This window comes from Chinchilla lanigera, unplaced genomic scaffold, assembly GCF_000276665.1.
Source record: "Chinchilla lanigera isolate Chin_1 unplaced genomic scaffold, ChiLan1.0 scaffold00088, whole genome shotgun sequence".
Lineage (NCBI taxonomy): Eukaryota > Metazoa > Chordata > Mammalia > Rodentia > Chinchillidae > Chinchilla > Chinchilla lanigera.
Window position 1 is genome coordinate 386,409 of NW_004955489.1, and position 5,602 is coordinate 392,010.

The window sequence follows — 5,602 nt, forward strand, 5'->3', positions numbered from 1 at the left end:
ACCAGCCTGGGCTGCTGCAAAGTGATTTCAAGGCCAGCCTGAACTGCACAGTGAAACCCTGTCTTAAAAAAAAAAAGTAACAGAAATAGGGAGATAGACCTTTTGCAAATAGGAAGAGGCTCAAGAGATGGTGGGGAGAAAGAAGCAAGGGGGAGGGAAAGTGAATACATTTAAGATGTCTTTTTTCTTGATCAATTTTGCACACTTGTATCTGGTAATCAGAATGACTGATCTGAAAACAATATGCAGTATAAGAACCATTGTTAAACTCCCTTATTACTTGTTCTCAATCTTACATTCTTATGTCTGTTGGACTGAGCAACTTCGTTGAAGATAACAGTGTGTAATGTAGCAAACATTGGTAATTCCTATCATTTTGCTTTGAGGTTATGTATCGTTTTTGTTGTTTTTGTGTTATTTTGATTTTGTCTTCATTGTTGTTGTTCTTTTTATTTTTAAAATAAAACAGAAAAAAAAGATGTGCTATGAATATGTGCCAACTCCCTGGAAGGAAAGTAATACTGTCAACAGGTGGGTTTTTTTGTTTGTTTGTTTGTTTTGTTTTTGTCTTTTTTGAGACAGGGTCTCGCTATGCAGTTCAGGCTGGCCTTCAACTCACTTTGTAGCCCAGGCTGGCCTCAAAGTCGAAGCGATCCTCCTCCCTCAACATCCCGAGTGCTGGGATTACAGGCATGCACCACCACACCTGGCCTATATATATTTTCTAATCTTTAAGTTTTTAATTCAAAGTACATTTCATTGAAGTTTAATTGCATATTTGCTATATTCTGAGATTTTTATGTATACAACACAATGATTTTTTAATTCCTTAAGACATTTGTTGTGCAGTTTTCCTAGTAGCTCTTGTAATGACCTGGTCTATACACGCTAACCAAAATAAAAACATGAGTAGGTTCTTGGGACACACACCCCCTGGGGGGTGGGGAAAGGGAGGGCACGACAGTGTCTGCTGGGGCTCAGCCCCTTCCGGTTGGCTGAGGGAAAGAGGGCTGGGCCTCTTTGTTTCCCTTCTCACCTCTATCAGTTTTCTCCCATATATAAGCTTTAAGATTTCTGGGCTGGTACAGTGCTACACACCTGTAATCCCAGCTACTCAGGAGGCTAAAGCAGGAGGATTCCAAGTTTGAGGTCAACCTGTGGAGCTCAGTGAGTCCCTATCTCAATTTTTTTTTTTTTTGTCTTTTTGAGACAGGGTCTCACTATGTAGTTCACGTTGGCCTTGAGCTCACTTTGTAGCCCAGGCTGGTCTTGAACTCACAGCAATCCTCCTGCCTTAGCCTCCGGAGTGCGGGGGTTACAGGTGTATGCCACCACACCCAGCTACAGCCCAGCCCATCTAAACCCTCACTCAGAAAGGGGACCCCCAGCATGAACCCAGAACCTCTCAGCCCCTAGCTGTAAACTCAAGAAATTCTAGTAGCTTCACCACACAATTCAACATGATAACTGGATTTTAGGAAATATGTAGTTAGTTTAATAATAAAAAAGTTAATGCATGTCACTTCTTGTGCCATTCTAAATATTTTTGATTTCTTCTCACCTTATTTCTTCTTTATTTTTGGAGGAGAAGGTGTTTTTCCCCTTGACTTTTCCCAATGATATGCTGATTCTTTTGTGGTTTTCTTTGTCTTTTTGAGATGGCCTCGCTATGAGTTCAGGCTGGCCTTGAGCTTACTTTGTAGCTCAGACTGGCCTCAAACTTGCCCCCTATCTAAATTTAAAAAAGCAGTTAGGGCCATTTGCCTGCTCTAATGTCAATTTTGCCTGTGATTTTTCCTAGAGTTCCAGAGAGTTTTTCAGGACAGGATTGTCTGCCTTTTTCAGACAGATCTAATGCATTCAGGTGAACACCACATATAACTTCATGTGGTCAGAACAGAAATTCTATTATGTACCTTTTTGTGTGATTTACATAAAAACAAGAAGCATAGTCTGTGTATAATTGTATATATTGATTACTTAGGTTGCTGATCAAAGAGAACCTCTGTTTTGTTTGCTTATTTTGTTTTGTTGTCTTTTTGAGACAAGGTCTCACCATGCAGTTCAGGCTGGCCTTGGGCTCACTTTGTAGCCCAGGCTGGTCTCGAACTTGCAGCAATCCCCCTGCCTCAGCCTCCTGAGTGCTGGCATTACAGGCCTGCAACACCAGGCCCAGCCTAAGTACCTCTGCTTTGATTAGACATTGAGAACACTGATCCCCCTACTTAAAATTTTTTATTTCTGATACCTGAAAGATTTTTCTAAGGACTAGTTTCTTTGCTTTGAAACTTTGTTTCTCCTCCACTGGCCCCCTACCTCCTGTGCCTGGCAGTACCAAGTTCTGCCCTGGGGCCCAGTGTTCTGTGGTTCCATGCTAGCAGCATTGGCATAATGGGCACTGGGTGGATTCCAAAAAGCTGTTTCTATACCACAGTGAGGAGTGACTTAGCTCACGTGGAGGTTACCAAACCACTTCAGTGCATGCTACTGAGTCTGAGTTAACTGTCCCCCTTATTCAATCATTATCCCCTTAGCAGGTCCCCCCAAAGCCAATGGCCACTGCAGAACCACCTGACAGAGAAAAAGGGTGATAAGGGAAGTGAGAGATACAGATGACAGTGCTCTGTCTCCCGGCTTTCACGGAGACCTTGAGTCATAAATGTGTGGCTCTGGGCCGCCCCCGAGGCCCTGTCAGGAGCCCTGCATTGAGGAGCCTGCACTCCATTCACTTCACAGCAAACCCACTTGAGGCTGTGGCGGGCTCCGCAAGGCTCCTTCTGGTCCTCCAAGCCCTGGGTCCTCTCCACTTAGCTTAGATCTTCACATTCAGCTTTTGTTTTTGTTGTTTTGAGACAAGGTCTTGCTATGCAGTTCAGGTTGACCTTGAACTCATTATGTAGACCAGGCTGGCCTCAAACTCATGGCAATCGTCCTGCCTCAGTCTCTGACTGCTGGAATTATAGGTGGTGGTGCATCCACCACCTCTGGTTTAAGGAGGGTATTTTCAACATACTAACTTTGCCATGTGACTCTCCATTGCATCCTATTCGGTTTTAGATCTTAAATATCCCACAAAGCCCGTAGGATAAAGACTTGTTTCCTAGTGCGTGGCACGGTTGGTGGTGGGCAGACCCTGTAAGAGGCAGGGCCTGGCCAAAGGAAGTTAAGTCGTGGGGAGGGTGCCCTTGAAGAGAATGGTAGAACTCTGGCCCTTCCTGTCTCACTCTTTGCTTCTTGACAGTGGGAAGGCAGGCAGCTTTGCTCCACCGTCACTCCTCACCATGTTGAGCCACAAGTCCAAAACAAACAGAGCCAACTGACCATGGCCTGAAACCTCTGATTCCGTAAACCAAAAGTTTTTCTCTTTAAACTGATTTATCTCAAGTATTTGTCATGGATGGAAAGCTAACAACCCTTTATTTTTTTTCTTTGGTACCGGGAATTGAACTGACAACCTTGCACTTGCCAGGCAGACGCTCTGCCACTGAGCTAAATCCCCAGCCCCTAACATCCCATTTTATTCAATGACTTTCTAGATGAAGTGTTACCATTTCTTAAATACTTCCTGAAGTTTTGTCACTAAAGCCAATTCTTCCTGTGTTCTCTACACATTCTCATCATCTGCTAAATGTTGTTAGGTCACAAAACAGGAAATGAGTTCAATTTTCATTTCTTCCTTTATCTGGTGATTAACAACCAGAACTCAATAAAATTTTGCAGCCAGTCTTTTTTAGTAATATAGGACACTTTTTTTTTCAGAACACTTTAGTAGTGAAAATCGTGTTGTGCTACTTGCCTGCTAGCACCTGGATTCCACGGTCCCTGGCCCAAGATGGAAAATTCAGAAGGCACTTGGGATGTTTTATTAAATGAAAGACTGAGTCAAAGTATAATTACATTGATCACATGCAATATCAATTCAGCTCAACACACAGTCAAGGAGTGCCTTGTACAGGAGGTGCGATAGGACCCACAAGGGTGAGGGGTGGTGGTATCCAGCCCCAGGTTCAGTAGGTGAGATCACACCAGCGTACGAGATTAGGTTACTTTTATGGTTAAGATCCAAAAAGTCTCGGGGGTGGGTGCGGGGTGCTGGGGATTTAGCTCAGTGGCACAGTGTCTGCCTGGAAAGCGGGAGGTCATGAGTTCAATTCCCAGTACAGGAAAAAAAAAAAAAAAATTACAAGGGGCTGGGATTTAGCTCAGCAATACAGCGCCTGCCTGGCAAGCATGAGGTTGTGAGTTCAATTCGCAGTACCAGAAAAAAAAAAAAAAAAAGTCTCGGAAAAGATGCATTATGTTAAAGGTTGGTTCCAGCTGATAGGCTTTGGGGAAGTGGTTGGTCACAGGGCTCTGTCCCTCCACCACCACCACCGCCCCCTCCCCACACTTCCTGGAGCCCCAGATGCAGGGCTGTGCTCAGCACATCCCCTGCTGTGACAACTCACTTACCCGCACACAGCCTACAGCAGTGGGATGAGCAGGTCAGGTGGTGACATCTCTGAAAACCCCCCCTCCCTCAAGGAAACCTTCCTTCTTTACGCTGTTTTCCCAGTGTGTTGTCACAGTAACAAGAAGCTAACCTGTTACTTACCTTTTATTTCCTCCTTTGTAAGGTGAAACTAATAATGGGATCCACCTCTGAGTGACTGGATTTATAAATTAACCTGAGAAATCAATTCAGAAAAGTTTATTTTGGCTCAGTCTTGGTGGTACTGGGGATTGAACCCATGGCTTTAGTACTGCACTATATCCATAGGTTTTTTTTTTTTTTTAATTTTTGAGACAGGTTCCTCCTGAGTTGCCCAGGCTGTGCTCAAACTTCTGCTCTTCCTGCCTTAGCCTTTTGGAGTGCTGGAATCACAGGCGAGAGCCGTTCTGGCTCCGCGCACGGGCTTGGCAGTGAGTCTGTGCCCCACTGGCCTGCTGCTTTGGGCCTGTGTGGTCATCACAGCAGAAATGCATGACAGAGCAGAATGGTTCACCTCATAGTCAAGAAGCAAGAAAGAGAAAGACCAGAGTCCCCCAGTTCCCTTCGCGGGCACACAGTGACCCCGCAGTAACCTAGTAGATTCCCCCCACCGCCTAAGAGTTTCACCCCCTTCCAGTAGCAACAAGATGGGAACCAACACTTTAACACGCATATTCTGAGGGATATTTTAGATCTAAACAACTAAAACAAGTAAAAGCCTTAGAAAAGGCCTTGCCTGGCACAGTTTTAATAAAGTTAGCCACTACTATACACAATATCCCATTAAAATGTGTGAGAGAGGTTGTACACTGGGGGCTCTCAGGAAAAAGTCTGCCCACTCATGTCTTTTACTTGACTGCAAAAGTTGAACCCTGCTTTAAATTTGACCCAGTTATTAGCATCTTGAAATCTGGACTTTTACCATAGAGAAACTAAGAAATCTGGTGACAAGCAGTGTGTGGTGGCACATGACTGTGATCCTTGTATCATGGGAAGCTGAGGCAGGAGGATCACAAGTTGGAGCCCAGCCCGGGTGCCTTAGTGACTCAATGAGACCCTGTTTTGTTTTGATTTGTTTTTTGGTATTGGGAATCGAACTCAGGATCTTGTGCTTGCCAGGCAGACGCTTGT